The sequence below is a fragment of the Malania oleifera genome, chromosome 4 (genome assembly GCF_029873635.1).
Source record: "Malania oleifera isolate guangnan ecotype guangnan chromosome 4, ASM2987363v1, whole genome shotgun sequence".
Taxonomy (NCBI): Eukaryota; Viridiplantae; Streptophyta; class Magnoliopsida; order Santalales; family Ximeniaceae; genus Malania; species Malania oleifera.
This window is the reverse complement of record NC_080420.1, coordinates 5,013,980-5,024,960: the sequence shown is the minus strand read 5'-3', so window position 1 is coordinate 5,024,960 and position 10,981 is coordinate 5,013,980. Positions and strand designations below refer to the sequence as shown.

The 10,981-nt window shown below is 34.8% G+C and overlaps 1 non-coding gene across 1 annotated transcript; it reads right to left on the bottom strand.

Moving 5' to 3' along the window:
* Positions 1-382: 382 nt before the first annotated feature.
* Positions 383-488, bottom strand: LOC131154647 (small nucleolar RNA R71). The gene has a single exon (XR_009136563.1). It is a non-coding gene; the product is annotated as a small nucleolar RNA R71 (small nucleolar RNA).
* Between the last annotated feature and the right edge of the window lie 10,493 nt (positions 489-10,981).

Here is a 10,981-nt window from a genome sequence, read left to right as displayed (position 1 = left end):
CCTGTGGTGGGAGAGCAACACCTGTGGCCTCTTAGGGACTACTTTGTATCGAATATATGCACATCGCCGTCTTGCATCCAGTTCTCGGGTGTCCAAGCTGAATAATTTGAAATTAAGATTTTGATCATCTCGATGCTGCCCAACTTTCATGGGAACTCTATTGAAAATCCTTATCAGCATCTAGATGAGTTCTTGGAAATTTGTTCTACAATCCGCATCCCTAATTTTTGTGATGATGCCCTCCGTCTTTCGCTTTTCCCATTCTTTCTGAAGGATAAGGCCAAATATTGGCTAACGTCCTTAGAACCAAACTTGGTGACCAATTGGGCCACCATGCAACATGAATTTCTTAAAAAGTACTTTCCAATTGGGAAGACTAATCAGCTTCGGAGTGCCATCACAAGTTTCTTATAGATGGATGGGGAACTTTTTTTCGAGACTTGAGAGCGCTTTAGGGACATGCTTCGTAAATGTCCACATCACTAGGTCCCCAAGTGGCAATTAGTCCAAACTTTCTACGAAGGGTTGGCTGAAAGAGATAGGTCTATGGTTGATGCATCATGCGGAGGTACTTTCCTCACTAAGCACGAGAATGAAGCCTGGTTTCTCTTTGAAAATCTGGTGGAAAATTCTTAGCAGCATATGGCTGTGACTCGTAGACTACCTAATCCATCAAACTCTAAACCAAAAGGAGTTTATGAGTTGGTCACTGGCCAAGACCTAGCCCCTACCTTGCATGCCATATCCAAAAGGTTAGATCAATGCCTGTCCTTAGGACCGCAAACAATAGCGTGCACAAAGGTTTGTGCAATATGCACCGACCCTTCCCATACATGTTACAGTTGCCCTTATGTGTAGGAGGAAGTAAAGGCCACTCACAATTGGTACGATAAGCCATCCAACGATCTTTATTCAAATACCTATAATTTTGGGTGGAAATAACATCCTAATTTCTTCTGAATGCTGCAAGCTCTGGGCTTTCAAAGCCAAAGACCTCAACAAAACCCTAGTGCTGTGCTTCCACGCCCATATCAAAACTTCCAAAGTCATCCGGACTCAGCCCCTAGACCTTCAACTGTTCAGCATCCGCCTCCACCTCAATCCAAATATGATTCATTTCAGGAGACGGTGTTGATAGCCCTTAAGCGAATCGAAGCTGATTGTCAAGTGGACCGGAAACTCCTTCACTCCCACTCCCAATCTATTGCAAAGTTAGAAACTGCCATGGGATAGCTAGCCACTACTCTAAGTCCGAGGGATGAGGGTAAGTTACCAAGTCAGCTCATAATAAATCCAAAGGGACAATATGGGATAGAATGTGAACTGGACGCTGGCCCCTCATCATACAATGAGCAGGCCCAGGCGGTAACCACATTTCAAAATGGTAGGTTGACACCTGAACAAGGTAAGGAGTAGTCGAGCATGGGGGAGATCCTAGATGAAAAACTGGAGGCACCCAACGTGGATTCATGCACTCTTTCTTCCTCTAGTTGGGTACAGAGACCATTAAATATCACGCCTACCACCAGAAGGACCACACCTCATTTTGCCCCCCACAGGGCTTTTCGCGGCTACCTAATGACACATCCGGTAGCCCCGTTTGCACCCGCTATATTTAGGAAAGAGGCTTCCACTGAGTCCATCTTGGACATGTTTAAACACGTGAGAATAGAGAAGCCTCTCCTCGATGACATGAAGCAATCGCCTATGTTCATGAAGTTCCGTAGGGACTTATCAACGTAGGAGATAGAATCAAGAGTGCACATGGATGGTTTGGTTAAGCAGACCAAGCATATGAGTGCCATAATACTAAAACATTTTGTTCCTAAACTAAAAGATCCCGGCTCACCTACTATCTCGTGTGTAATTGACAATTACGCCATTGAGGGGCTCCTTCTAGATTTAGAAGTAAGTGTGAACATCCTTTCATACTCAGCCTATAAAAAACTTAACCCAGGAGTATTGCAATCCACTTCAGTTTCTTTATGCCTTGCTGATCGATCTCTTAAGCAATCGCGGGGTGTGGTGGAAGACGTGGTAGTCAAGGTGGGAGATTTTCATTACCATGTTGATTTCATCATTTTATACATGGAGAACTCCACAAACCTGATCCCTATCCTTTTGGAACGACCATTCCTAGTCACGGCTAATGCCTGCATTCAATGTAGGACGAGGATTATGGACATCTCATGGGGCCACAAGCAACGTGGGCTAACTATATTTAATGCCTCTCACCATCCACTTAACGCCATCCAAGCCATAGATGAAGACATAATTGATAAAATTGTTAGGGAAGTAACTCCTTCAATGCTATGGAAATACTCGTGGGATAGAACACTTAAGCTTGATAGGCTTACTGTCGCGACGTCCCGGGGGCGCGTGTGCCCCGGGCGGCGAAATTAAAATCTTTTTTATTTTTAAGGAAAAACATGGAGTGCCGGAGTCGCCACTAACCTTTAGTGCGGTTAGAACACATGATTACTACCCCGTTAGGGGTAGAATCGGTCTACATTACCAGAGTTGGGGCCGGGAGTTCGGTTATGCGAGGGGAAGGTACGAGCACCCTCTACGCGCCCGTTCTTACGAACGGTACCTAACTAATTTGAAATTATCCCTAAGTTAATCTAATAATTCTTTAAATTATTCATTTTTATGAATTTATAAATACATGTAAAAAAATAAATAAATAAATAAATATATACATATATATATATATATATATTCCCTCAGAGCTTAGAGTACGTGAAGCCCAAAGGCTAATACCCCCCCGCAATTAAATCATAGGGATAAAATCAAAAATAATTTACAAAATACGCTCCCAAATTTTAGAAATTTTATGGGTTTTCCTAAGTATGAAAATACTAGTTTGGGAGGTTTTGGATAATAGATATAACAATTTAAACATAATAAGTAAATTAAAAAAAATAGTAATAAATTAGAATATTAGGATACCACAATACGTACTAATCAACATATATAATAGAAGCTAAAATATCCAACATACCAATAATAGTAGAATATAAACATATAATATAGACTAAGATAATGAACATATCAAAATATTAAAATACTACATGTACTTTATAAACAAAAATACTCAAACATACCATAATACACATAATCACGATAATAATAATAAATATCCACAAATAATATAATACGTAATAAATTACTATAATACTATATATACTAAACATACCATATAATAGCATGATACCAAAACACCAAATATACATTATTAACTAAAATACCAAACTTACCATAATAAATAATACCTTGTACATTAATATACTAAAAATATCATAATAATAATATATAATATTACCTAAAATGCTATATTACTAAATGTACATGGTCATCTAAAATACTAAATTAAATGTATAATGTTACTTAAAATACTAAGTTGCTAAATATAAATATTACTTATTCAAATAAATATTATAGCATTAAAAATTCTACAATAATATTATGAATATAAAAATAAAAAAAATAAAAAAATAAAATAAAAATGAAAATAAAATAAAATTTCAATCGTATACAAAAAAAATAAAAAATAATAAACCATAATAAATAAATAAATATATATATATACATGTATACACTAATGGTTATATTACTAGTAGCGCCCTTTTTTTTTTTTTGTAGTAACACTAACCGTGGTAAATATGAACACACAATCAAAGATATACACCGTATATATAGAAACAAAAATTGTTGAAACTAAGGAAACAAACTTATAATTAGATTATGGAAACCAAATATTTTTAAAATCAGTGCATTATTGTACAAAAGTAAGAAAATAGTCAGATTATGGAAATAATATAAAGTTAATATGAATATTCAATATACTCATGGAAAATTATCAAATCGAAAATTGGTATAGAACCCTAAAAATTAATATGCTACACATGAAATAAATACTAAATGTGAATGATGATAACCCTACATGTGAACATTAATTACAGAAAAAACCCTAAATATCTCTAAACAGTATGGATGTCAAACAAGGACTCTCTTAATTAAATAATTACAACAATTATTCCAACCACGTATTAAGCATGCAATAATGATATTAACAATTCAACGAATAAAACGAATTTAAACTTTAAATATCTAAATAAACTCCAACTATAAAAATTCCTCAATAAGGACAATCAACTTATCTAAATAATGCAACCAAAACTTACCAAAAATACTAAATATTAAACTAACTATAAAAATCATAAAAAACCTACATACCTGCATATTCAAGGGAAAAAAAAAAGATATTAGAAAGAATAAAAACCAGAAAAGAAACAGAAAAAGAAAAGAAACAAAAAATAAAAAAAATAAAAAAAATAAATGGCACGTGAATGTGTGTGCGTGTGTATGGGAACAGGGAGGCTTACCGAAGACAACGATGATGATGGCTAGGAGATTGGGGTCGCTGGTGTTGCTGGGATGGGGGACGGCAAAGTGGTGGCTAGAAGCTGCAGGGGGTTGTTGCCGGAGTTGATGGGCCGTAAATCAGTCGTGGCAACGGCAAGCTTGAGATGCTGCCGTGAAGAGTCGCCGGAGTGATGGCAGCTGTGGGTGGGAGAGAGCAACGGCGGCGGCAATGGCTGGGGCTGGTGTGACGGTGGCTCGCCGGAGTTGCAGCAGCAGAGATGAGCAACGTGACGACGCCGGGCCGTGATGCTCGGTGCTGGTGAGGGAGGATCGCCGGAGTTGAGGCTGTGCTGGTGTGTTGCTACTGCTGCAGAGGGGTAGTGCCGGAGTTGGAGGCCGCGGAGTAAGAGGAGTGGCTGGTGCGTGGCTGTTAACAGTGTCGGCGAGTGGGCAGTGGCGACTTGCAGCGACGGCGGGACTGGTTGTTAGAGGTTGGGTTGTGTGAGGTTTGAGGATGTTGGTTCAGGCGGCCATGGGGCTGGTTCTATGAGGATGCAGAGAGAGAGTAAGGGAGAATCAAGGAGATGGGAGAGGGGGCTGTGTTGTGTCTCCGGGAAGAAGAGGAAGAAGAAGGAGAAGAAGGAGAACATGAATTTTTTTTTTTAGCCTTCTGTGCGCTGCCCCTCCTCTTCTTGGTTCCAAAACATGCCTTTAAATAGGCATCTCCCCAAAACCCTAATACACACTTTCCTTTTTTGTTTTTTTGTTTTTATTTTTTTTATAATAATAATAATAATAGTTATAGTAATAATAATACTAGTAGGATAATAATAATAATAATAATAATAATAATAATAATAATAATAATAATAATAATAATAATAATAATAATAATAATAAAAAATAATAGTAATACTAATAATAATAATAATAATAATAATAAAAATAGTAATAATAATATATCAAAAACAATAAAATAAATGGAAAATAAAATTTAAAATAAAAGTACTAGTAAGGATAATAATAATAATAATAATAATAATAATAATAATAATAATAATAAAAATAAAATAATAAAAATAATAAAAAATAATAGTAATACTAATAAATAATAATAATAATAATAATAATAATAGTAATAATAATATATCAAAAACAATAAAATAAATGGAAAATAAAATTTAAAATAAAAGTACTAGTAAGGATAATAATAATAATAATAATAATAATAATAATAATAATAATAATAATAATAATAATGATAATAAATATAATAATAATATAGGAAAATAATAATAATAATAAAAATAATAAAAAAATAATAATAATAAAGTATCAATTTTGAAGAAAATAATAATACTAATAATAATAATAAAATAATAAAACAAAGGGAACCCCTTGTTCTATTTGGCTAGGGCAAAAATAGGGTGTCTACACTTACCATTGCCGAATTTGAGGACCCTTTTGAGTAACTCATAACAAAACATGATTCGGGCCCCAATTTTTAAAATAAGTTGGGGGTATGCAACTTTGGGTGTGAGAAAGAAAAGAGAGAAGCCACTGCCACTTGGGAGCTAGGAGGAGTCCAACTTAAGCTTTAATGCATTTGGTTGAAGACGGTAAACTTAGCGCTTCTTGGAGGCAACCCAATAGTTTTTTTTTTTTTAACTTTTTGAGTTCCTAGGATCGTGAGAGTAGATTAAGTAAGGTTGAGAGTCCTTCAAGTAAGATTTAGTATAAGCTGGGGGTGCGATAAAGTACAATGACCATCACGTATATGGGCGACCTAGTTGAGCCCTTGTACCATTATGAGATTGGGAGATACGGAGAGGGTCGACCAAATTTGCGACCAGCACAAAGATTGGTGCGATCTGGTCAAGAAACAATGAAAACTCATTTAAAATCTACTCGACCCTGACTCTTCATCTCTCGCCTTCTCATTACAGCTTGGGCAAGCATAGTCGCCTTTTCCTCGCACTTGCTATTGGAGCAAGTCATGGCCCCATTGCACTCCCTCGCAATGTCTTCTCCGTTTGATTCATCTCCGGCATCCTCCTATGCATCGTCTCAGCCCACTTCCAAGAGGCAATGACTTTGAGCCGTGCCATGGCGGGGGTCTTCATCGCAGGGCTGGCAGGGTCCCAAGTTCCAAGAGGAGGTTGAGTATGTAGTTCGGGCTCCTCGCAGGCGTCTGCAAATGACACCACCATGAGGGTTGGCCTCGCGACCAAGGGGCTCGCCACACATAGTAACACTATCATTTGGGGATCAAATCTCCATTGATCTTCATGAGGTCTGGTTTCCCCAACCCTTGCCATTCCACCACTTCTAACCGACCATGTCATATATCCCACCATCAGAGGTTCCCGATCCTCCCACCACTGCTCCTTCGGTCCCCACGCCTGAACCACAACCATGGTTATACCATTTTCAATCATATTAGTCCCTCCCGCCATGTACCATGCCTGATAAGCCGCAACCACTTCAAGCTCTCCAACCATATTTGACTCGACACCCACTCTCCCCTAGCCGATACTTGTGGGAAATGACACCTTCTTGTGACACGTCATTAGCCCAACCACTAATGTTTTCGTATGATTCGGATTATGACTTTGAGTTTGTCTAGAATCAACATTGCTGTGTCATTTACTTTTAGGTCTCGTATTCTGCCTCTGCGACATAGGGTTGTTTTCTTTCTTCTTCTTGTTTTGGTTAGCCTTGTTTTTGTAGCAATCTCAATATTTGTAGTATGCCTTTCTACATTGTATTACTGGAATCTTAATGATAACTTTCATGGTGTTTTTGGACATTTTGTGTCTTTTGTGCTACTATGTCGATTTGCATGCATGCCTCGTATGAGCATTATATTTTGCAAGAACACTGTTGTTTTTTTTAGCATCATGCATTGCCCTATCCCTTGCCAGAGTTCTATTTTCTATCCACACTTTAGTAAGGACACTGAAGTTCTAAGCTTGGGATAAAGGGTAATACACTACATGGCACATTCATGCACACGAAGGAGACAATTTTCACAATTTTCAGACATTCAAAAATTTTCTCAGTAAATAGTATGTGCTTCATAACATGATAACAACTCGTTTACCCTTTTTACATACACCTATATAACTCAGACGTTACATGCCTAGGCCCATATATTATATGATTCTATTATGCTCACTAACAATGTAGTAAGCCATTTGTGCATGGTTTTACATTAAACAACCTAATGAACTGTCATGTTGCTCCAGAAGGGACAATTAGTGATTCATTTGTGTTAATATTTTTGTGTGAAATCTTGTATTCAATGGTACTTCATGAGGATTAAAAACAAACTTACACATGATGTGTAACACTTAGGGTTCTTTGAGAGCATTAGGAGAATAACCGTGATGACTATAATACCTTGTGAGGTAACGTTGAGCCATTCATTCATTACTCGAGTTTTTGATGTCAAACTCTAAGTTTATAAAACTCAACTTTACTTTTTCTGGATACCCCTTGTCAACTAGCCTTTATTCTTGCATTTGCTGACCTATAGATGACATCACGTGGGGAGATATAAACTTAGGTCTTATAGCTTACTCAAAACATGAAAATTGAGCCACCTTAGAGACAGATACACTTTATGGACTCCCTTCCAAGCTAAATTTACCATTGGTGGTGTTGCGACGTCCCGGAGCGTGTGTGCCCCAGGCGGTGAAATTAAAAAAAATGTGATTTAATATTTTTGGGGAAAACAAGAAATGTCGGAGTTGCCACTAACCTTTTAGTGTGGTTAGAATACATGATTACTACCCCGTTACGGGTAGAGTGGGTCTACGTTACCAGAGCTGGAGTCAGGAGTTCGGTTACGCGAGGGGAAGGTACGAGCACCCCCTACACGCCCGTTCTTACGAACGGTACCTAATTAATTTAGAATTATCCCTAAGTTAATTTAAAAAGTCTTTTTAAATTACTCCTTTTATGAATTTATAAATACATATGGAAAATAAATAAATAACTAAATAAATATAATATATACATATATATACATAATATATGAGTATATACATATTCCCTCAGAACTAAGAGTACGTAAAGCCCGAAAGCTCATACCCTAGCATTAAAATCATAGGGATTTCCATACACGAAAATAAATAGTAAAATAAAATAATAAGAGTAAATATCATAATACATAATACAAAATTTGAATATACCTGAGAAACAAAAATACTAAGAATATTTGATATTAATAATAATAAAAAATAATAACAATAGTAACAATAATGAAAACATAATACTATAATAATATTCATATACTAATAATATCATATTAATATTGCAAGTTATACTGTAATAATAACATACAATGATACCACAATGACACTACATAAATAATTGAAGTATAATAATTATATACTAATAATAATATCACATGGTCATAATAATGCTACCTCAACATATGTATATATATATATGTATGACAATAATAAATAACATGTACTCTAATATATGGTAATAATAACACGTAATTCAAATATATATGCATACACTAATAGTAATAATACTATCTACTTTAACCTATATATATACTTGCACAAAAATGATAACACTAATAATACCGCGTACTAGGATATACAATATTAACACTCATTTAAAAATATACATATGTATATGTATATAATAATTATAGCAATAATAATATTAGTAATAATAGGCATACCTAAATAATAAAATATCTGCCTTAATATTAACATGCGATTAATGATGATATATACAATATGGAAATAATTAATGAAAGTAAAGAAACAAATCAATCCCACAATTAACATGTAAACTATACAATATGGAAACAAATCAATTCTAAAATTAGTACACAAACCATATGGAAACAATTGAGCCCTAAACATGGAAACTAATAAAAATCTTAAAACATGCTTAAATAATAACATAACGTAATTACAACCCTAAATAGTAATATACTATTTATTAAATAAATATATGACAATAAGAAAATTAAAACTTTAACAATAATATTCAATCAACCATAATGTTACCTATTTAAAACATGTACAATTCAAATTTTAAAAATTGAAACCAGTCCCCACAAATAAAAAGGAAACCTACAAAAGAGAAAACCAATTAGTATTTACAGTAATTTGTGATTATCACAAAAAATTTAAACAAACATCACCACGATTAAATGAGATCGTGAACATAATATTTAAAAATTTAACATATATATAATAAAAAGCCTAAATGCAAATATTAACTACATACTACGACAAATAAAATATTAATATAAACACCTATACAATGAAGTCTTAAGCTTTAAATATTAAAACAAGTCAAAATAAGAAAAGAAACAGAAAAATAAATAAATAAATTCGTTAATTAATAAATAAAAAAATGAACATTATATAAAACCTGAAGAAATATTATTCCAAAAGATGAAAAACAAAAAATCCTGCCAAAAATAAATTAAAGTTAGTATATATATATAACATCAATTAAATGTATGATAAAAAAAAAAAAATAAACTTTACATATATATGGGCGCGTGTGTGGCTTGCATGAAAGGAGCTTACTGCCGAAGGTGGATCGCCGGAGCTGGAAGAGGAGGTCACCAGAGTGCTGGGCTACTGTGGTGCTGCAGGTGTAGTGCTGCTGTGGTGTTGGAGCTGTCAGGAATTGAGACAGGGTGGCTGGCCAGGTGCTGGAGTGGGCCTTCGGGGTTGATGAATGAATCTGGGTATGGCGATGGAGATGAGCAGCGCAGGCAACGGCGACGACTAGGATGAGGGGCGACGGTGGCGACGTGGATGATGACGGAACTGCTGGGTTGTCGCTCCTACAGCCGCTGCTGAGTCTTCTGCGTGCAGCAGTGCTCACGACGGCTTCTGAGAGGATGGTGTTGGAGGTTGGAGAGTTGTGACAGAGGGAGTCTTTGGCTGCTTCTGTGCTGGAGTTGATAGATAGTGGTCTGCGGTGCTGTGGCCGGAGTTGGAAGGCTGGAATGAGAATGGCGAAAAGAGTGAAGGAGAGGGTGAGAGCAGGTGAAGGAAGAACCGTCTGGGGGCAGCTAGGTGTTTTTTTTTTCTTTGTTGGCCTCGGCTCGTGCTACGTGTGCGCCCCCCCTTATATAAAAAAATTCTGAAAACCCTAAAAAAAAACTTCTTTTTTGATTTTATTTTTATTTTTCTTTTCTTTTTCTGCTTTTACTATTATGGTAATAATGAAAATAGTAATAGTAATAATAATTATTATTATAATAATAATAAAATCAATAAGGTAATAATAATAATAATAATAATGATAATAATAAATAATTATAGTAAAAATAAAAATAATAAAGATACTATCAATAAAATAATAATAATAAGACTAATAATAATAATAATACTAATAGTAATAATACCAATAATGATAATAATAAAATAATAGTAATAATAATAAATTACTTATATCAATATAGGAAAATAATTAATAATAATAATAATAGTGAAAATAAAAATAAAAAAAATAAAAAAAAAAGAATAATAATAAAAATAATAGTGATAATAAAATAATAATAATAAAAATAAGGTAATAATAATAATAATAATGAAAATAAGAATATACCTCTTGTTCTATT